Source organism: Lonchura striata, chromosome 13, assembly GCF_050655825.1.
Source record: "Lonchura striata isolate lonStrDom1 chromosome 13, ASM5065582v1, whole genome shotgun sequence".
Taxonomy (NCBI): Eukaryota; Metazoa; Chordata; class Aves; order Passeriformes; family Estrildidae; genus Lonchura; species Lonchura striata.
This window is the reverse complement of record NC_140715.1, coordinates 7,456,550-7,479,851: the sequence shown is the minus strand read 5'-3', so window position 1 is coordinate 7,479,851 and position 23,302 is coordinate 7,456,550. Positions and strand designations below refer to the sequence as shown.

At 38.8% G+C, this 23,302-nt stretch overlaps 1 protein-coding gene across 4 annotated transcripts in view; it reads left to right on the top strand.

Annotated features, from left to right (window-relative positions):
- Positions 1-23,302, top strand: part of TENM2 (teneurin transmembrane protein 2) — a 1,518,527-nt gene that overhangs the window by 773,600 nt on the left and 721,625 nt on the right. For all 4 annotated transcript variants that reach the window (XM_085591001.1, XM_085591002.1, XM_085591003.1 and 1 more), the window contains one exon: positions 9,866-9,939. The gene's annotated coding sequence lies outside the window, so the exon portion shown is untranslated. The remainder of the gene's footprint in view (positions 1-9,865; positions 9,940-23,302) is intronic.

The following is a 23,302-nucleotide window of genomic DNA, read 5'->3' as shown; positions in this document are numbered from 1 at the left end:
ATTAGTTTTATGCATGATTGATTACGTCAAACTCATTTGTGAAAAATTGCTTTGATACAAAGACTTAATAAAAAGCAGCCTCTGACTTTTGAACACAGTCTGATACTTGGGACTTCTATGGCACTAGGAATAGCCTGTGATGTAATAGATAAAAGGAATATTCCTGTGAAACAAAGCTCATTTTGAACTTTGTTAATTGAATAAAACTGGCAGCCCAGGCCCAGCTCTTCAATGAAAGGTGCACTTGGACTCCATTTTGAGCAATCCATCCCTAAGATGATCTCTGGAATTTGCATTCTTTCTGATTTTCAGCCTAATGTGAAGAGGCAACAGACATGTAAAATTCTCCAACTTGGCTGCAGCAGAACTGTCTTTTCAGTATAGTAATTTTACTATTATTGTTCTTATTAGGAAGATCATGTCTGGGAGTAGGATCTTAGGGGCCACTTAATTCTTGAACATGCTCTAGTGATTGAAATATTTGAGAGAAACCACCCCTCTCCAAATGGCAGTATTTTGGGAATGACCATTTCCCTCAGAAATGGAGAGACTGATGATGGTCCCTCCTGGCTGTGTGTTGGGACACACACAGCTGTGTGTGCCTCTGTGCAGAGCAGGTGACAGAGGAGGCTGCACGCCCCCCTCACCTGCTGTGCTCTCAATCCAGGTGCCAGGCACAACCAGTGGGGCTGACCTGAGCAGGAGGTGATTTCTGCAGACCAGCAGGTCTGCTTCTGAAATATCTGCTGGGTGTTCATATTGCCACCCCAAGAACTGCCACAGTTTGTATTTCAGTAGGTGACATTTTCATGCTTTAAAGTATTATAACATAGTTCTTGCACTATTGCATCTTGTTCTGGTTTGAAAGAAAAACCAGTGAGAGACTCCAAGTCAGAAATACAATTTATTGGGAAAAGGGAAAAAAAAGACAAGAATACATGCAATGATACAAAAGGAAGACCACTGACAAAGTCAGAATACAACCTGACACCTCTCTGGCCAGCAGTCCAAATTGGAGTGGCTGCAGTCCTCTTGGGATGGCAGATGTGGCTGTTGTGTCTTCTCAGAAACCTGTGGGAAGGCTGCCTCTCTGGCTAGAAATCCCCAGATTTATCCAGGTGGGAATGCCTGGCTCCTCCCCCTGGGTGGAGCATCTCACAATGGGCTGATGTTATTCTGAGTCAGGAGGAGTGTCCTTAATCACCTTTTAAACAGAACTGGCTCTGGAGAGTGTTATCTGTGAGTCCTGTGGTAAGACATTGATGGGACATTGGCAGGAGATTAGGAAAACTGCCCAGAGGCAGCTCCTACTCGGATGGGGATAGGAAACATCTTGGTGCTTCAATCTTGGACACATCTCTGTGTCATGAGAGGAGCAGTGACTGGAGGAAGAAAGTGTTCTGGGAGGGAACCATGTCCATAGTGTGAGAGCGTGTTCTTACAGAGCAGAGTGAGGCAGAAGAGTCTGGTCATGCAGAGTGTCTGTGCATCTTGGCAGTAACTTCATCAATTCAGCAGCCTGCCAAGAAGAGATGATGCTCCAGCTCAGCTTAACTTGATGCAGCTACACTGCCTTCCTGTGCTTTGCAGCCCTGTTAGAGTGTGCAAAGTTAATTCCGTTTTAAACTCAGCTGTATTCCTTTAATTTTTACTCAGTTACTCTGTGTATTCCATTTCTAAGGGCTGGTAATATGTTTTATCAAATATGAGAATTGAATTACCTAAAGAAAACTATTTAAGGTTTGAAAACAAAGCTTGTGGCTTAGTAGGTTGTGATTCAGGAGATCAGAACACTTGTAATATTTTCTCCTCTGAGTTGAAAGGGACTAAAGTGATTTTATATTAGGTATAAAACAACATCTATTTTGAAATTAAATAAGTATTCCTGGATTCTGGAAATACATGGGGTTTCTAATTAAACTTACTGGGGCTATAATGTAGCAGTCCTAGCTACTACCTCACAGTTGGAACATACAGCACAGGTGACACTAAGGGGTACCCGAGCTCTTGCACAAAGTACTTTCAGCTGCCCAAGTTCACTTGATTTTGTGCTGCTGTGCTTGTGATTCTTTAAATTAGCTACAGCTGAGCTGGCTGCAGCTAATGAAATGCTGCTGTGAGCGTTGTTATTTCCTTAGTAGATCTGAAGCACTGTAGAGGATATTTCTGGATTTTGATCAGGTAAGATCGTATTTATACATACAACAAACAAAATTGAATTAACTAAAATGTCTCTTTATGTTCTTCTAATTTATCTTTTGCGATCTTTCTGCACTAATTGTTATTATGCCAAACTGAGGTAATTATAGTGTGTGTCTATACTGCTCCAGTGACAATTCTAAGTTACAATGCAGGCAAACTAGTTCACTGTTCCTAACCAACCCATGCACTTCAGTACAATTGACTATCTGAATGTCTGCCCTGGTTATTTGGGTTTTCATTGTTGTTTTCTGTCTTTTTCTATACTTTTGTGTAGCTGCTGTGTTCATTTTAGCATTGCTTGAGCTGCTTACTCAGAAGTGATGTCTGTATGTCACACTAAAACAGGCACACTTTTACCTAATTCTCTGGAATTCAGTAAAGAAGAAAGAAATGTGACATTTAAAAGCTATTTTTAAAAACTAAATAATATGAAATTAAGAAAAGAGAAAGCTAATTTGTAAACAGAGCAATAAAAATATAAATAAAATTCTGTAAAGTTTGTTTTATTAAGCAGGAGATGAGACTTGGATAACAATCAAAAATGCTTTCTGTCTCTCTTCAAAAGGTGTTGTGGGAAGAATGTGCCAATATATTTTGCCATGCTTTATGAATTTTACTATTCTCTCTCTTTTGTTTTCATTCCTCCCCATATTAGCTATGAAGCCTCATGCACAGGTGTTTCTGGTTAATTCTTAAAGAGTCAAATCCAGCTAAAATAAACCTTTCTGTTCTGAACTCAGGAAATATGAGTTGTTTTATAAAATGTCCAGTTTTGGAGTTAAAGTAGAACATAAAATAGAAAGAAGGATAAAAGGTGGTGGCAGGAATATCCCTAACAGTCTCTCTTCCCAGTTCTGCAGTATGAAAATCTCAGCTAGATCACCATGGTCCTATTATCCTTCCTAGTTGTGTAACATTTTACTGGGCATCAAGACCAGTATGAGCACAAAAACAAAAAAGTTTTTCTGAACCTGCAACAGATTAGTGTGTGCTCTGATGCTGTTCATCAGGTAGGCAACCTGAGATAAATTTTTCATTTTTGAAGTCTGCACAAGAACCATAGCTGGTGAAGACAGAGCAGAATGGAAACATCAGTAGAGGGAAAGATGACCTGTTCTTAATTCCCCAGAATGAAAGGGTGTTGCTCCTTGATTATCAACAGTGAGAGATCAGAGATAATGGCTCTTTTAAGAGGAAAGTTGCCCTTTTATTGACTCTCTGAATTACAGTGAGTTAAACGAAATATATAACAGAGCTGTGTCTGCGTGGAGGACTCAGGAATATTGCTTGGGTTTGTGGCATGATGACTGATAGAGCTGTGCTGGCAAGTTGTGCATTTCTAATTGTATCAAGATTGTTTCCTGTCAGGTTCAATTACTCCATGGAAAGTTCAGGCAGGAGCAGGAGTCCTGCGAGCTCACAGCAGCGCTCCTTAAGGCTCCGTGCTGGCCTGCAGCAGTTCTCCCAGCAATTAGCAGGTGTTTAATTTTTCATGTTTGTTTGGGGTTTTTTCCTTAGTATTGGTTACTCTGTAGCAACATGAAATTATTGATTAGTGCTTGTGTGGTTGGTCAACCAAGTCCTCTGCATTCTGAAGCAGGATTTGGATACTCACTGGAAATCATGTGTTGGTGAGGCACAAGAGGCAGTGCAGCAGGTTTGGAGGAATTTATTCTTGTGAAAGGAAAAAAGAAAAATACTGGGGATGTCCCTGAGTTTTGATGCATATATTATACACAAGTTTGGTCATTTTCAAAAGGGAACCCAACATGTCTTGGCTCCCAGGCCCCTCTGGCATGTGGGGAGTCTCTGGGGTGGTACCCAGAGCATCTCCTCCTGTCTTCACTGCAGAGAATGCACCAGCATGGGGACATTTGCTGCTGTTGTCATTCTAGGTACAGAATGAGGGCAGCAGCAACAGGCATGAAATTCAGTCCAGTGATGTGAACTCTGGGGTATTTATTGAGGATCATGAGACTGCACTGTGACTTTGAAGAGAGCCTGGGGCTCAGAGCTGCTCCCCACCACAGCAACCTGCCCACGATGTGCAGCTGGCAGAAGGTTTGCTATACACAGGCAAGTGTTAAAATGACCTTGCACTGGAGTAGTGTTTAAAAATCTGCTCTTTCATGTTAAATAAATGGAGGTGGGGGGAAGGATGGGTCAGATGCTGTACAATGACAATTAGGATAATGGGTAACCTGTCATGCAAATGAGTTTAAAAGGCCTTTAATCATTGGGCCCGCAGGAGAAAGGATCTGAATTTATAACTACTTGTTATAAATGCATTAAGAATAAATACTAGGAAAGGGAAAAGGATTATTTAACCTGAAGGAAAATGTGAATGAAAACCCTGGAAGGTACCATCTGGCCATGATCAAAGTGGATCTGTCCAGCTTACCAGGCATTGAGATTTGCCTTTGAAAAGTTCCATGGGGTCAGCAGAGCTGACTTATTTCAAGGCAGAGTAATGGCAGTTGGCAAAGGCTGTAAGAATGGGGGTAATTGCAATAGCAAAGGATTGTCCAGTTACCCAGAATCTTTTCCACACTGCTTCATCTTTCCCCTTATAAAAGGATGCATCTAAGTCAAGATGTTCTACCTCCTTTCACAAAACAGAAGTGTAGCCTTGCAGAATAAAATGTGGTGGGAGAGTAGTGGGTGGCATTTTTGGGAGCAGAGAGGGGCTATAAATAATCATTACTGCTTTGTGAAGCTCAAAGGGCTTGAGAAAGAAGACTGAGATGAAATATTACTTTTTTTTCCTTCAGCCCTGTCAAAGTTGACATTTGCTATAAGGTAGGGGAAGGGCTGTGAGCAAAACATAATGATTATAACCAGCAACAAAATATATTTCATTGCATAACAGTGCAAATGTGGATTATTTCATCGTGTGTTAATGGTACCCTAACTACTGAGAATAAGTAGGATAGCCACTAAACACTGTTTTTTAAAGAGGAAAGCACAGCTTAATGAAGTTTTATATTTGATCATTGTAGAAATTTTATCTGAAGCCAATACCAGTCAGCATTGCATTTAGCTTGTAATAAACCCAGTTTTTCACCTTGTCCCCTTTGCACACTAACATCACTTATCTGTACTCATCTGGCTGTGCTCTATGTAGACAACATCTATCAGATCAAATTAAATTATTTCTTTTTTCTGATGGTCATTTGAAAAATGTGTATTCAAGAACACATTTCTGATCACAAAATAATTTCACTTGGAAGCAATTTGTCCAGGAAGACTCACAAGCTGTGAAGCAGTTCCATCAGCAGTTGACGTTATTTTAATGTGCTTCAAGTCATCCATGAAAAATGCTCTACTTAAAAATCAAAGAGAAGATATGGTTATTCTTATGTGGGATATTAAACTATCTGAATAACATTGAGTTATTACTGATTAAAAAAAATCTGACATTTTCAACCATGTATGCTTTTGTATTCTGTCTGACTTTGCTAAGTTTGAGGGCTCTATTTCATTCCAAACTTCGATTTTGATTACTGGGAATGAAAATCAATTAAAGCAGGAAATGGAGCTGAGCTGTAGACATTGAAGACTTTCTAGGCAACCAAAAGTAAATCTTCCAAAACTAAATACATATAGTTTACCTTAAAGACATTTTTTTCAGAGAAAGGGATGTCATCTTGCAGTCCTTTATAGTATACTTACTGACAAAAAGCCAGGATATTCAAATACACAGAAAAGAACACTAAAAGTCACTGTAGTTTCCGAATTTCAAATTAGGAAGAAGGGAAGAGGTAAGTCAACAAAGCCATTTGGTGTTTGTTTTCTTAAGAAAATGGTAGCAATGTACAGGTAGATTGTACAAAGGAAGTCTGAGCTTTGTGCTGTTTGTCTGCAGATTTCAGAAGAGCATAGGTGATTTTACACTGAAATATTTTCATACCTGCTCCTTCCAACCCTCCAACCCCCACCCCCTCCCCTTTTCTGGATGTACGTGATAAATGACAGATTCTCCTCGATGATATTCCTGTGGTACTCCAAAATAATTCTGCAGACATGGTAAAAGCTTTTAGAGACTGTAAAACTGATTATCTCTTCTGTAGCTCTTTTCATCTTCAAAGCACTTACCAACATTAACTAATTAATCCTCACAGCATCCCTCTGAATTAGATATCATTGCCATTATACAGATGGAGGAATTGAAGCAAACACTTTGTGAGTGGCTCCTGAGCTCCAAGAGATTTGGTGACAGAGATGGAATTGGAATGCACAGACCTGTGTGTCCAGGTTCTCTGAGCTGCCCCATCATTCCTCTCCTGAGAAATGTGACTATAGGTATTGGTTATACAGTTTCTGTTAATGAAACCTTGTCAGGAATGGCTTTGATGGGAAGTTTATGTATAGTCAGACAGACTATTATCTTTTTAAATCTCTCATCTGCAATGTTTTCTGAAAGATTTTTGAAAGATAAATCTCTCCTGTAGGATCACTGTGTGCTGACTGCGAACTTCAAAATTAAAAAGCAAACAATCGTGGTGTTAAGGCAGGAAGCAGAAAATAGAAAACAAGCCTCATTCCTCTAGTCTTAATTTAGTGGCTTGTTTATCAAAGTACTTAGTATCATACAATTGAAATTAAAAACATGCAAATTTACACTGCTGCCTTAATGAAATAATCTACGTGATAGAAGGGTTAAATTTTAAAAGTGCAGAGGACAGACAGAAGTTTTAGTTGTGGTTGAGAACTCTCCCATCTCCTTTAGGGGTGTGTTTTTAACCATCTCAGAGGCTGATGAGCACCTGGCTGCATTTCTCTGATGTCTGTGGCATCCTTTGCCATTCGAGGGACTCTTTGCCAGGGCAGCTCCTCAGGTGAAGAGCAAGCCCAGGGTTGGTGAGCAGAAATTGGGATTGTGGTGCCAGGCTTCAGCTCTCTCTGGGCATCACTGCTGGGCTGTAGCTGCTGCCCAGCAGGGTGAGGGGATCCCTCTGCTCCTGTGGGAGCACAGAGCTGCTGTCAGCAGCCCAGGGAGGGGGCCCAGGTGCTGTCAGTAAATACTGCTCAAAGTTCAGCAGACGTGCTCTTAAATTAATATTTAACCAGAGCACTACATTTTGTCTGCTTCATTAATTTTTTATTAATTTATGAAAATGCTGTTGATGGAAGTAATATTGACAGGGTGTGTTTTTTGTTTTGGATGCTGTGTTTTTTTAATATCTTCTGGTAAATGGGAACTTATCTTCCTTCTGAACACAAACCATCTAACAAGCCATATGGGGCAAATGTTCTAATAAGACTACAGTTATTGGGGCATGATGCATTAATGTTTTATGTTGTTCATAACTCAGCTTTAAGAGATTAATAATGGAGATGTGAGGGGAATGCTGTCTTAAGTGTTTATGATTATGTTAATGTTAAGACATAATGTAGGAGGGGAAATTGCTTTCAGGTAGTTACTTCTATTATTTGGAGAGAGGGTATTGTGAAGGAAATGTTCTTTCTATCTTCTTCCCATAATTCTTAAGCAGTTCTGCTGAACTGAAGTTACAGGAGCAACTCTCTTATTACAGATCTATGAGAACCTCTTATAACTTTACTTTCCTAAAAAATAATTCTAAAGTTGCCAGAGCTGAAACTCTTTACCCCCAAATTACCAGGGAGTAAGATTTTCAGATCTTCAATTAGTTTTTGGAAATTTCACAGGTTTTTCCTTCTATGTTTGAAACAAATCCTAATGGCTCAGAACTCTGTTATGATCTTACCCGTGCATTGGCATTTGGCCCATGAACTCAGATTAACAAAGCCACTTATGGATAAGCAGCTATCCTTTCAAAAGGTAGCTTGGAAATTTTGGAGGCAGTATTTAATCTATAAGGCTAGGTCGAACAAAGGTGGTAAGGAGAAGGGGGCTTAAAAAAGAGATGAGTGAAATTTTATAAAGCTGTTTAGTTGTGTGCATTTCAAAAATTCTCTGAATGTAGTTTGTTTTCCGTCAGTTTATTTTTTAATCTTAAGCAATTGCTAAGTATTCTCCTTTCTTCAAAAAGTCTCTGAAACAATGGTGCCTTTTGTGGGAGAAAATAATTTCATTGCTATGTATTAGAAACCAACACACTTCAAAGTGATGGTGTGTCATTTTGCTGCTTTAGGTAGAATGAAAATGTGGTATTCACACCTTTATGGAGCAATTCTGTCTGGCCCTCCTCTGTCACATAGTAAATGTAGCTGTGTGGTCTTCACTTGGCTCCATTCTTCTGTTTGAATTTTTCCCCTCTGCCCCTTCTCTTCAAGCCTTTCTCCTATTTTCTGATCAGAACCTGAACCGTGTAACAGCTGAGTTGAGCTTCTAAGATTGAAGTGAGGTGGAAGTTGTGCAGTGCAAGTTCACTTATGCAGAATTGGTCCTACTCCTGGCTCACCATGAAGATGTTTGTGTCTCCCTGCTGCTCTGGAGTGCCTGCACGGGGCTGTCACTGCTTCCCCCAGTGTGTGAAACACCCGACTGTTTATCACAGCCCAGCAGGCAGGATGCTGGTATTTCAAACAGCACCACTGCACCCTTATCTCAATAGCACTAATATTATCCCCTGCCAAAACAGACATGATATATTGAAGTATCTGTAACTGTTACAGGATCTCTGCATATTCTTGAATTTAGCCTGCAGCAAGTCTGTCATCCATGGTGATCCTGATGTTGCAAGAAGCAGCTTAAAAATATCATCAGGGCATTGGTGCTGACTTAAAAGCAGCGTAGGCACTACTGACCTGAGACATGCCCATTAAAATAGGCTGCCTGCTTTTCCTCCCTCCCTACTGCTTCTTTATGTACTGGTAGTAGTCCCCTGTCCTGGTTGTAGCCCTGTGTCAGTATGAGGTAGAGTTCAGAGAAAATAGCCAGAATCATAGGTTAGGTTATCTAATTTTTAAACTGTTTATAATAATTAAGAAAATATATTCCAATCCACCAAATTCTGTTTAAGGTTAGAGAAAACTTTATTTTTGCTGACGGATTAAGCCTAATACCATATCTTAGGAAAAAGAACAAGTCCAACACTGCAAACCTTTTTATGTTTTATTATCTATGATATTTGTGTACAGCACTGCTCAATTACACCACAACAGTGCAGAGATCCAATCTTCCCAATGTAATGACTTCCTGATGATCTGTCTTTAAATGAGAAATGAAAAGAATATGCTGCCTTCTAGTTGCATATACAACAAAGTTCATTGCCACCCAAAGTTGCTTTTTGTTCCTTGGGTAGGTGGGGAGGTGTAGAAGGAAGGTTGAAGCCAGACTTTTTCCTAACCTGTTCACAAGTTATATTATTGGGATATGTTTCCAGCGTTCAATCTCCCTGAAATACATCTCCCTGAAATTCAAAGGGGGAAAGTGGCTGTATGGGGGTTAATCTTTGGATTTTTACAAAAGAGTTTATATAAAATCAAAACTCTCAGCTATTGGTGAACCACAGGTTCTCCTTGATCATGTAAGTCCTTCCATCACCCACTCCAGCGTGGCACTTCTGAAATGCAGAAATCTGTCACTTCTGAGATAAAGCCACTAATCCACCTCTCTCCTTGACACTTTCTCTGTTCAGTGGGCAGATTTCTTATATGGATATTTTCTGTCACTTTTGCCAGTACTACCTCTGTGTCATAAGCTGATGGCTTTAACCAGTGATTTTCTGTTTTTCAGACTCGACGTGGAAATCCAAACACCTCTCTGTGAAGTGTTTTCAGAGTTCATCCCCTGCTGAAAGTCTCCTCAAGGTAATGCTTGGGAATGACAGCAGGAGTATTGTAAGCTAAATTTTTGAAAAATGTTTCTTGCTCATCCAAAGAGCTTGTGAATTCTGTAGTCTGTGTTATTCCTCTCAGTGTCAGCATCAGTCTTGCTGCTTAAATATCCATAGTTGTCCTTGTTCTGATTATTTTGGGTTAATTTTTTAATCATATTTTCAATTTCCATGCTGTTGTGCAAATTTTTCAGTTCCATATCTCTGTGCTATTTTTTAATCTTTTCCAGTCACCTTATTTCTATATGCTGCTTGATTTTTTTCTCTCAGAGAAGTCAACTTGATTATTGCCTTTAACTGCTCTTAATTTTTGCCACATCTGCTTAAGCATTTAGTCTATTTTTCTCTTAAAAGTACATTTGGTGCTCATTGTTGTGCACTTTTAATTTCTGAAGTAGATCTCAATCTAGTTCCAGTGTGATTTTTATATGAACTCATTGTGTGGGTTTCAAAAGGATTTCCAGTGTAATGGTTCCTCTTGGATTCTTTAGTAGAAGGTTTATATGTTCAAATCTTTAAGATTGTGTCTGTGTACGTACTTGTGAATGCATCTGAATACCCACTTCTGTATGTATATGTAAAATATATATGTGTATGTATCCATGCTTCAATATATACACTTGCAACTCCCACTGCTACAGTGAAAACAGACCATATATATATATGCCTATATCACTGAGTGAGGGTCTCTTTTGAGAAGACTTTGTGATGACTGTAAGGTTCCTTATAATCTATTGATCTGCTTCCTGAGCTGTGGTGATAGTTTTGTGCTCTGCAGAATGAACAATATCCGTTGTATTAGAGGCTGCAGTCGTGGGGATTTGAGATTCCGACTGACACTGGCAGCACCCTGCTTGCCTTGTCCTGGGCTTTTTTGGCAGGAAGTCCTATTTATGAAAATAATATTGCATATGTTATTCCCAGTGCTTTGGCTCCCTGGTGAAAATTCAAGCCCTAGGCTGTAATCAGGAGTTTTTTTGAGAGCTTGCATTGATTGCTGTTGCTGCCTTGCTCAGTCTGGGTGCAGCAAGGTGCTCAGTTGCTCTCCCTCTCTCCCTGGTTTGCAGTCTGCCCTTGTGAGGAATGGCTGAGGAGGGGTTTCTCTCTTCCTGTGCCTACCCCAGCACTTCTTAATTACTTATTGCTCTGGGTGTGTAGAGGCTTGTTTTACAATATGGCTCTTTCTCACAGCAGAAAGATCTTGTCAGCAGAAGATTATGGCACATATAAACTGGTGACATGAGGGGTTGTGTCTGTCTGCAGCTTCCCTTTGCCACTTGCAAGTCAGAGATATACTGAAAGACCTATTTCTGAATTTTGAGAGTCAACATATCAACACTCCAGGATGCTATTTCCATGATTTCACTGTCTGGATAGTTAAAGATAATCACAGCATTGCTCATACATGCAGGTTACACAGAACTACCAGATGAAAAATCTGTAGCACATAGATGGCACAGCCAGGCAAAATGTTGTGTAAGAAGACTGAAAAATTTAGGCTGATTATTCTGGGAAAGTAGTAGTGAAATTAGAGAAAATTGACCTACTTGTCAGGGGGAAGACATGGTCAGCAACTTAGAGAAATATAAGTTACCCCAATTGGCAATGGAAATTCCCAATCCTTTCACTTGGCATGATTCACCTGGTCATTGTGCATTGTCCTGTTGCCTTATCCCCATGACTGCCAGCCTCTGCTCCCAAAGGCTCTGGCATCTGTAATGCCAATGTACCTGTGCCTGTAAGCAAGTTGTTGGATCTGATCCCTCACTTGCCTACCTGAAAGGTCATCAGCCTCTAAGCAGGTCTCAAATATTCAAGTGCACTTTTCAGCTATGAACTCAGGTTTTGTGCATGTGTTAATTATTCAGCACTGATAAGGGGAGAAAAACAACTTGGGAAATTGATGTTTGTATCAGAGGTCATCCCTTCAATTGTATTAATTATATTTATTCCTTCAGATCCCTAAAATGAATTGGTCAGATTGTTCAAGAGGACAAAAATTTGGAATCAAGAGTTCTACTAGTAGTTTTTTAATAATAAATGTATTAAAAGGAAGTGAAAGCAATCCAGATGTACTACAAACAACTGGATTAGAGTATACAGTAGCAATTCACAGGGGATATTTTTACACACTGTGTATCAATGGGGTGTATTAATCCAGTTTGTCATGAGATGGTAATGACACTCAATGAAAATTTAGCATAAATTTCAGCAATTCAAAGCCACATTCTTTGGGAGTTTTTTGTTGAGATTCAGTTAATAGGTGAGCTCATGGTTTATGAAAAATTATTACTTTTTATTACTTTTCTTTTGGGAATTCTTTCTTTGCATCTTAAGTATCATTAAATGTGAGCAATTCCATTTGGAACTGATACTTTATTTTCAATCCCAAAATTATTTGGATTGTTTATGTCCACAAACAACCTTGGAGGTCAGTTGAGGAAGGGATATTGGGTAGCCAGTTTCTTTTGTCTCTAAAAGTTTCCACTGCTTCTGTCTTGCTTTGCTGCTTCATATAATGCAAAAAAGAACACTTCTAAAAGTGCATATTTGTGGAACTACTTTAGGAACTTAAAGTACATTGCTTCAGAAACTATGGTAAAATAGCAGAAAATAATTTAAATACAACTGCAAATATTGAGGTTGGTACCTAGAGGGATTATAAACTAGGATTTTGCCAATCATGAATAAAAACCAAAGCTCCTGTAATTGCTGGTGTCCTGTGAAACAGTGGATGGAAAGAATAAAGAATTACAGAAGTAAATTTGCCTTCTCAATGGTAATTGATATTTACTCAACAGAGGTGTTGGGGCTGGCTTTTTTGTTTTGTGGTGGGGTCTGGTTTTGTGTTCTTGCTTTTTTTTCAGTACCTCAAATAGACTGTTTTATAATGACCTTCATCTAACAGTATATGTACACCATCTTAGTGGTGTAGATTCTATTATAAAGCATTTGTGAGGTTTTTTCCTCCTCAGAGCTCTTTTTCTGTCTATAAGTCTTTCAGAAAATATCTAATTTCAGTTTAGTTCCTGCAAGTGTACTACCATTGTAGCACTTTCAGGAAATTTTGACAAGAATACTTCACAGCCAACTACAACTATTTATAAACATGAGATTGTCTTTGATCCTAAATCAGCTTTCAATTACCATTTTAGTTATGCTGGAGAAAAAAAAAAAAAGAAAAAGATTTAATCATATCCAGGATACAGAAAACTTGGGAGTATGGAGTTATTTTAAGGCTTGTGGTACTAATTATAGCTAACTCATTACCATACATTGTTACTGGCATTCTACAATACTTGTTTGTATAGAACTTGTCAGGGCATTTAGCATTTTCTACTGTTGGTTCTTTCTTTAGTAATATATGAATTGCTTGATTACTTGAGTTGTGCTTTTTAATAATTGCTAAGATTTGGCTATTGAATACTGTCAGATTTTCCTTTTTGTAAATGTTAATTGGAGAGGGTAAGGCAGTAATAGTTTTGGATTTTTTTATTTAGCTGCCTGGTGTTCTTGCTCACTCAGTAAACAACAAAAAATCCAACTTGTTATTTTAACTTCCCCTATTTTAACCTTTTCATCAGTGCAGGCATATTAATTGGAATAGTTGTTCTTCTCTCCAGTATTACATCCTGTATTTTAATGCCAAATACATTCTTGTGCCAGTGTCTTTAGCAAAACAGAAAAGGGGGCTGTCCTTGTAGCAGAATATTGAGCAGTGATAATATTTTTGCCATTAAGCAATGGGCATCTTAAAAATGTTGAGGAATAGAATCTCTGTGACTCCTGTAGCAAAGCCTGCAGTGATTATCACAGCAAGTACTCCATTAAGATACAAGTTCTCACATTAAAGTGGAGTCTCCAAACTGTTCATTTTCCTTCCTGTAGTTTTCTTATGCAATAGTAAGGTACCTTTTTCATGTCAGTAGAATGGGAAATTTATGATCAAGGGTTGCATTCACTTAATGTTAATCTCTATTTTAAGTATGAAAAGAAGTAGAATATGAAAGTCCTGGTGATGGTACTGTGATCTCACAAGGTGTTAATCAGAAAGTGCCAGCAGAAATCTTGAAAGAGCAAAATGCAAATAAAGAAAATAGAGTTGTGTAAAAGTACCAGAGGGTTTTGGGATATTTTGTGTTCCTAGTTAAGTTCAGGGTGGATTTTTGGGAAAAGGTCTCAGAGCAGAATTGCTTTGCCTGTTATATTGGATCAGTAGCTGTACATCTGCATTTAGATCCCAAGTTCCTGAGCAGACCCATTCTTCACCTGCTGATCTAGCTGATCTATCTGGGATAGTAGGACTGAATGCTAGGCAAAAGCATGAATAAGATGGTTAGTTGCACAGCAACTTCAGTGTGAGTATTTTTGTATCCAGTGTTCATCTGCAATCATGAAGGTGCAGATGTAGGGAAGGGCGAGGGGATGTGTATTTTTAAATCCAGCCTGCAACTTTTACGTGCTTAGAAAGGATATGTTTTACATAAGAAGGAAAAGCATTATAGTCTTAATGTAATATTTAAGTATATTTGCATTTTAGTTCTTTTTTAGAAAGCTGTAAGTTTTCTCTAGCAGCATTTACGTATTTGGATTTAAATGTCTTAATATATAAAATACTCCTTACTTTCTACAAACTGAGGAGTAAACTCTGTTGTAATTATTTGCTCAAAAATCTTCTATGTATTGCTTGGCTGCAAGGCTGGTCATACCCAGGATTCTTTAGGGAATGTTTACATAAATAGTTTGCTCGCATATCTATTTATAAATATGATTTGTGCAAATGCTGAAATAAATATTTGTTTTCCCTTACAGTATTGCTATTTGAATTAGTAGAAGAATAATTAATGTGTAAATATCCTTCAGCTAATATAGCATAACTTTCTACCTTCAAATTTTAGTTTCAAGTGAATAACCTTCAGTCAGTACAGTTTCTTTAAATGTCTAAAAGCTATAGATTGTTGTTTCTGTGTGTCACACCTTGGCCAAAATGAATGGAAAAGTGGCACATGACTGATGCTCCCATATGCAGTTTTGTTCTTGCCAATGAAAGAAACCAACAGAAACAAGGAAATACACCCCAGAGCTGTAGTGAAGTCATTGTTTTTTTGGGTGAGGATCCTGTGATTTATCCAAGAGATGATGTACTGCAGCACAGTGTGGCTTTGAGAGACAGCTCATCATAATCTCTGGGGCCATGACCTAAGAGATTAAATAGAACGATGAGTTTGTATTGTCAGAGCAATTCTGTCTAGAGGACAAAACATTTTATTTATAGGGTAGATTGATGGGATTAAAGCTTTGCATTTATTTCCTTTACACACTCAAATTTACTGTAAGTTGTTTTTTATTAAACCAGACACTGGATTGCTAAAGGAATTATTTTAGGACAGATGATTTCATTTAAATTAATATTGAAGGATTTATTAGTAAACTCAGTCCCTGCCATTCCTTTGCACAAAAGCAATTTAATCTTTTCTTATTTCATATTTATTTTAACTTGAAGACTATTTCAAAGAATTGGAGGCATGTAATTCAGTTTCTTCATTCCTTTTCAGTACTAAATAAACTTGGAATGCTGCAAGGTATTGGAACAATCAGAAATTCAAATAATTCTGAAGTCTGTTTTCTTTAAATGCCTTTAAAAATGGCACAAATAAATAGTAGATATTATTTGTCATTCCTTTACGTAGCTACACAGCTCTGCAGAATAAACAGATGAATACACTTGAAAGCACATAGTCTTTTCACAAATTTAATTCCTCACTGTAAGAAAATTACCTAAATGTTTAAATAACCACTTTACACAGAGAGCCTTTTCATTGTCTTTCCCTTTCCCTGTAGTTCTCAGCAGGTGTTTAAATGTTTTATTTTTTTCATTTCAGACTATCCGTGTAAAGGAATACCAAAAAATGTGTTAGTTTTAGATAATGCAAAATCCCCTTTGCTCAGCTTCTTAGTTCATAGTTATCTGTGTGAATTAGAAATCTATTACTGAGTGTTCATTTTTCACCCAAATCTATTCACCAAGCATCAAAACTCATCAGTGAGATGGACTAATGCCATTTAATTAGTCTTTGATATACAGTTAAATTAGGTCTTAATAAGGGGTAGTGCATCCTAAAATCAATTATCTCGCTCCTCTTAATAAGAGCAACTAATTAGTAGGTAAATCGCCACAGTTCCCCTTTTATCCTACAGTTTTTACAATCTTGTGGAGGAGATTAGGCTGAGGAAATTACTCCCTGGTAGCTCTGAGAAATTTTAGGGCATACCTTAGAAAATGCTTTTCTAAACTAACTGCAGTACAGAAAAGAAACAAAAAAGAAATGGGGAAAAAAGACCACTTAATTTCTTGATAATTTTGCCCAAAATTTTTGTGTGAGGAACAAAACAAACATGAACAAGGTGTAGCCCTGCCTGATGCACCCTACTAATGTACACTGAGTTTCTGCCCTGGCATTTCTTTCAATGCAGTTATCAGCTATCCAAAATATCTATTTTCTTCATGGAAATTTGTCCAGCTGCAAACAAGGGATACTTCATGGGCCTTAAGTGCAGTCTTTACAAAATATGGTTTTATGTGGAGAATGGCTTTCTTTTAGACAGAGAATCAGAATTCCAAAGCTGAAAGGTATTGCCACGCCATACAAATGTGGCACAATGCTCATGGTAAAAGACAGGTTTCATCCATAGGTACCAAAATTTTTATGTGTTTTCAGCAAAAATTGTTGCTTTTGAGATTCCAGGCTTTTAGTTAAGACTTCCAGCTTCCTCAAATGAAAGTTTATTTCATTTTTAAATTTCTGTTCCCAGTTACAGCAACCTAACTGCCAAATAAAGAACATTTTGAGGATGCTCAGGTTTTCTTCACAAGATCCATCTGTCTCAAATTGCTGCTGGACATTTACTGACTTTGACAGCCCCTAATTTAATTCAGTCATGTAGGGGAATACACAGTATATTGCTATAGATTTGTCAAATTTGTTGGTGCCTTGTTGATGTTTCGCTCTCAGAACATGGTGTCATTCTCTTTTCTTGGATAATTTTTAAATATTTTTTTGTCATGGTCGGAAGTTTGAAGGGGACTCAAGGACACACTTGTGACTAATCAACAAATGCAGAGGCTTTTTTTCATTCTTTATCTGCTACTACTACATCCTGCATATACTAGTCCCTTCACACTAAACTTCCTTGCCAAGCATGTCAGAGAGATTTTATAACTGTGAAAGTGTGATGTGATTGCTTCAGTTTCCCTTATGCTTATTGTTGCAGCTTTTCTAGACACTTTCTGGTGTTAGTCATTAATGACAACACAGTGCCCCCATTTCGAGAGTGAGAGGTTGCCTTCTGTTCTTTGTTTTTCCTCCCTGCCACACTACTCGTGCTTCTTGTGCAATGAAACGTTCTGCAGGCAAGTCTGAGAGACTTGGGGAGACAATGCAGGCTTTGACACCTATTTCCAATCCAAACTTATCCCAGCAACTCAGTTCATGCCCTCAGCAGCACCAGAAGCTGGGAGAAGCAGCCCTGCTGGGTGAGCTGGAGCTGGTCTGGGACAGGCAGTGAATATCTGACTCCCCAGGCAATGGCATCTGCAGCAGCAGCTCTGATGTCGTGGCAGTGATCTGCTTCTTGGAGATCAGCTTAAGTAGCAGAGACACCGACCCAACTGTGTCCAATTTCTGTGTTCCCTGGATGTAACCCCAGGATCCGTGCACAAAATGTTCCCAACAGAGTGTAGGGACCCACATCTGTGCTCTGTACACGTGCTAAGGAAACAGCCCAAACTGCACTCACAGAAAACACCTGTACCTAGTGGGATGAGGAAACCAGGACAACACTTAAAAAAACCTCCAGCTGATGCTACTTTAGACTTTCTTTGGTACCTCACATGACTTTTCAAGCCTTTTTGCCTTTTCTTGACTTTCTCAGCATCTTTAGGATGGGGTAGGGATTTTCAGAATCTACTATCTAGTCTAGTTGAAGTTTAAACGTCTGTGTTAAACCTAATTCTGCTTAGGATCTCGTGTTAAGAAGACTGAAGGAAATAAAATTAATTCATAGTGTGGTTTCATGGCTGTGCTTTATATGTGTTTTTATTATGCGAGTTATTTTATTATTAGTTTCTGGATGGACATGAGTGGCAATTTTTAAGCTATTTTAAAAGCATATACTTTTTTGGGTTTTGTTTAATTTAAGTTGGAATGGTGGATTAAAATCATAGAATCATTTGGGTTCGAAAAGACCTTAAAAATTATTTAGTTCCATCCCTCTGCCATGGGCAGGGACACCTTCCACTAGAAGTTAGACTAGCTTGCATTTTATAAATGGAAAACTGTGGGCAGTTGGGGAAAAGCCATTAGGCTTATTCCTCACATTGTTGTTTGTATGCTGAATTTAGCATGTATGCAAATTATTTTTAAAAAGTAGAAAAAGTCAACATGCTTTGAAATACAGCTGGAGAACATAAAATATCTGAAATCCTTTCTTTGATCTCTGCAGGTGAGATGTGGTTCAAAATGGGGACTCAAAGGTCATCACCTCCCACTCCTCCTTTTCCCCAGCTGTGCATTTTCTGTCAAGGGCAAGTTGGAGCCCAAAGGGGTCGCTGGGGCTGAGCTGGGTTTCAGAACCAGCTGTGCCCCCACACCCCAGAAGGGACTTTCTATTACAGCATCTTCTGAATTGCAGCAATAGGTTTGGATTAAACCCCTGTCACAAGAAGTATTAACAACCTGTTTAAGCAGTAGCAAGGTAATTTTACGGAGTGAAAATGAATGTTAATTGCTAGGTTTTCTCAATTTATTGTGTAGCCCTGACAAAATTATTGTACCATGTTTATGTTGTCTTCCTGTTTATGTTGTTCTCATCTCTCTCCTTTCCCTGTTTGCAGTGGACTTGGTTCAAGTAGGGGTCTTAGTTCTTGCAAAATTTTAAGGGATGGTGGGATACCAGTTTGAAAAGTATCTAAGTCAGTGTATTTGCTTTTAAATGAAATTAATTTTTCCTGAATGAAGACTCAGTGAAGAGAAGTAAAATATATGTTTGTCCTCTTGTCTACTCCCTATTTCAGTAGCAATGCATCTTTTCCTGCCAAAGGGCATGGTGGACTCATGGAGGACAAAATGCCCTCTCCAAAGGCCCTCTCTCTTTGACTCTCCTTTGACAGCTTTTGTTGTGTGAGCCACAGCTCTGTGAAGTGAGGTGGGCTCTCCTCCTTAATAACATTTATAAATCACCAAAGCAATTTGATGTAAAACAGAAAAAATAATGGCTAAAATCAACAACCTATGTTCAGTGTCAGGAATTACCAACTGAGCGGGTCTGTGCTGTCCCTGTCATCTCATCTCCTCAGAGGAGCTCGGACACTTTGCTGCTGTCACATTGGCATGGTCACATCATGATTTACATCTGCAGCGTGTAAACAACAGCACTGAGAGCCAGTTGACAAGTGGCAGTTTCCCTGGTAAACAAATCAGGGATGCACTCAGAGCCATTAACAGGGACTGCCCGTGGCTGAGATGGGGCTGGTGCCTGAAGCAGTCTGCCCTAAGCAGATCCTCCTTTTAGGATTGGTGGAAGAATGAAGAAACAAGCAAAAAAATGACCTGACTTCAGGTGTAACACTTGTGTAGGGTTCATGTTTAATCAGTAGTTTGTATGAAATTATCAGTGGTGTTTGACCCACTGGCATTCTATGGGTATTACTGCAAAATCTAAGACCAGGGATCTTGATCAAATAAGATTTTTCTGAGGCAGTCAGTTGTTCTGTTGGGTAAGTAAAGTAAAGGAAATGTCAGCATGATAATAAGCCCTTTGCTGCAGGTGCAGCTGTGACTTGGTGTACAAGAAGGAAGGATGGGTACTGTGACACTGAGTGACAAATGTCACCCCATTGCTCATGGGTATTTATTTTTATCCTGCCTTTGATTATCTGTAATATGGAGTTTTTTCATGAATTCCAACACTTGATGCTGATGTAGGTCTTGTCTGCTGTGATCTTGGTGTAACTTTTCAGAGCTTCACCCCTGGTGTCAGAGGCCTGTTTTAAGAGGAATGCTTTCAAGAGCAATATAGGTGCTGCTTTTAAGAGTAATACAGGTGCTAAAGCAAAAAGAGATTTTAATAATTAGGATGAAATATCCCTGACATGAAGATGAAATGATCACTGTAACAGTTGTTTATCATTAACTGCTCAGAATCCAACTCTTAACCTTACTATAATTCAAATGACTATGTTATATAAAACAACCAGACCTCTTTGTGGCCACAGACCAGTGAGTTTCCCCTCCTTTCCATATCTGATTTGTTTAATCCTGCACGTGCATAAAACACCACCGAAGAAAAAACACTGTGCAAGTATCTAAAAATAACTTTGTGTTGATATAAAGCACTACACAGAGGAGCTGTGACAGAAATAACCTGTATGGCTGCATCCTGGTGTTTATTATTCATGAAGGGTTGTTAGTTCATCTAGAAATGTTCTTTGTTAGGTTTGCTGTTTCCCCACACATACCTGTCTGATTTGTCTTCCTACTCCGTATCTTCTCCTCAGTGACAATGAGTTGTGCTGATTTAAAGGCTAAGATTGACATCAGAACCAAGGGACATCACAGGTTGAATGTTTTTATGTATTCATCCTTTCAGGAAGAATTTGATTCCTGTTCTCCCTCTCTTCTTTGAGATAAAGCCTTTTAGCCTCTCTGGGAGTCTGGGGAAAAACAAAAATGTCAGTAGCTGTTCAAAAAATTATAAATTTCACCCGAATTTCAAATTTAATTTAAAATAATCTAACCTTGACTTTTTAAATGCTGGAAAGTTTGATGTTTCCTTCTTGAACTTGGATTTACTTTCCACATTGATAGATGGCAATAAATATTCTTTACTCTGTTGGCTGTTAATCATTTCATGTTTCATCTCTGTGCTTTGGGTAAACAGAACCATGTAAAACAGTAACTGTAGAGTAACTTTCCTATCCTGTTGCTTTCTTGCTACTGCAAGTATTTAATTCCTTGGTGCTTTCTTTTTTCTTTCCTATTGTTCCTTTTGGTTTTTCCTCTCTTTCCTATTGTTTCTCACAGATCTCCAGTTTGTCTTTGCTTTTCCCTCTTCTAATTTCCCCATTTTGCTTCTCAATTTCTCTTTAATTTTACAGCTTTCTCCTCAAAACACAGCCCTGCTGTGAACATGAAGCAACATGAACATGAAGCCTCGTCCTTCTCTATTCACTTTTCTGCCCCAAGCCCTGGGGATTTGCCCTCTCCAGAGGGGAAGCTCATTACAGCCTGAGCCCAGGGCAGCGTGTAGCAGTCAGAGTAAATTCAAACCTCTCCTCAGCCCCTCTACTCTCACTCTGGGCATGGTGATTGCAGCAATACACTGCATTATTCAGTGAAATAATTACACTTTGCCACGCTGCTCAGGCTCCTTGGCACTGGGGGGAGCAGGAAGGAGGGTGGCACAGAGCAAAGCTGGGAAGGGAGATGGCTGTGGCAATTCTCGGTTGTTTTTCCACTCTCAGCTGCCTTTGTGTGTGTTCTACCTGTGGCTACAGCTGTCACACAGCTGGGTAAATGTGTAAATAGTAATTGACTCATCTTGACCCGTTGTTCCATTTCAGAAACAGATTATTTAACAGATGACTGTCAAATGCTTTTTCTTAATTCACGAATTGCACTGCTATGGCATGGGAAGTGTTATGACTCTGAGGTTAAAGTTTCACAGCAGAATCATTGGAAGTATGTTACAATCCATTATGGCCATGATAAATCCTGGCTCAATACTACACACTCAGGAATCTTAGATTATCAGGTTGGTTTTTTTTTTTTTTATTTTGGAAACAATATTAAGGATGTGTTGTACATTGAATAGTCCCATTTCATGCCACCAGGACGGTGAAAATACTCCATATAATTCCAATTCTTATTTCAGCCTGAATGTTACCTCTACTGTTGTGGTGCCTTTAGACTTTCATTTAGAGAGAAATATGTATCAGGATAAGTAATTTATTCAGCACTTTTCACTTCACATTACAGTCATATCATCTGAAGGCAGAATTACATAATGCACTCTCAGATATGAATATGGATTGTTTTGCTGCAAAGTGTGTGTGTGTGCTTTGTCATCAAATATGAGAAATGCAAAAACAAATGTAGAAGAGCAAGTGTATCAGATATAGAGCTTTTATCTTGATAAGGAGTTCAGTAAAAAAATAATTTTTATTATTGCAATTCATGTCCTTATTTTGATATATTCCCATTTTGGTCAGTGGCAAATTTTATGATCCAAGCACTGAATGTGTGCGTAGTTTTCTAAATAATGTGTTTAAACCTTTGTGAAGACCCCGCAGCGTTAGGAAGGACCAGCAGGTTCTGGGCTGTTTGCACAGGGAGAGGTCTCACACCAGGAGTTTTTTCCCTTTCCCAGCTCCTGGGGCTCTCCCCCAGCTGGACTCTGAGGTGTTTTGCTGACATTGATTTTTCAATAGCTGAACCACAGTAATACTTTCAGCTTTCTGGGTTCCTGCTTTTTTTATCTTTTGAGTACAGATGCAGATTACACATCTCTCCCTTCTCTTGTGCTTACAGTCTGCTGCAGAGAAGGGGCATGCACACTCCAACTAGTCATGAGCTAAAAGCTTCTGCCACAGCAAAAAACTTTTTCACTTGTCTGTGTATACCCAAACTGAGAGAGGAAATACTTTGGTCTTGCAGCTCCGATGACTTTGAATTTCTTATTTGCTGCAGCTCTTTGTGTCTGTCTGTCCTGCATTGCCTGTTTCATTTTGAGGGCATTCTGGTCATCACTGTGAGTGTCTGCATGTGGTTCCTGTGGGTGACCAAGTGATGTTGTTTATTCCTGTGCCACTAATCTTCAGGCTATCATTGTGTTTAAAGGGGTTTTTACCCAAAGGGGAATTACAGTCTCATATTATAAGGCTCATTTGGGTCCTGATCCAAGGGAAATTATTATTCAGATACTCTAAAGAACTGACAGATGTGACAGTATTGCTGTCCTCACTTGTACAAAGTAATTTTCATATATTTGCCCCCTGACCTTTGTCTTTATCATTGATGTTGGATTTATCCTTGCCAGCTGCCCTGTCTGGAGTGCTCAGCTTCCTGTAAATGTTGTTTGACATTTTGTCCATTCCTTAACCAAATCTGAAAGGTCAGGGACTACTAACACATTTCAGGTAATATTCTCCATATTTTTTGGCCAGAACTTTTACTTCTTTCCTCTTTTTTAAGTACAGGATTTAGTGAGACAAAATCAGATACTGCCTCTGCACAGATAATCCTGTGTACTCAAATAGGCGACAAATGCCTTTGAACTAT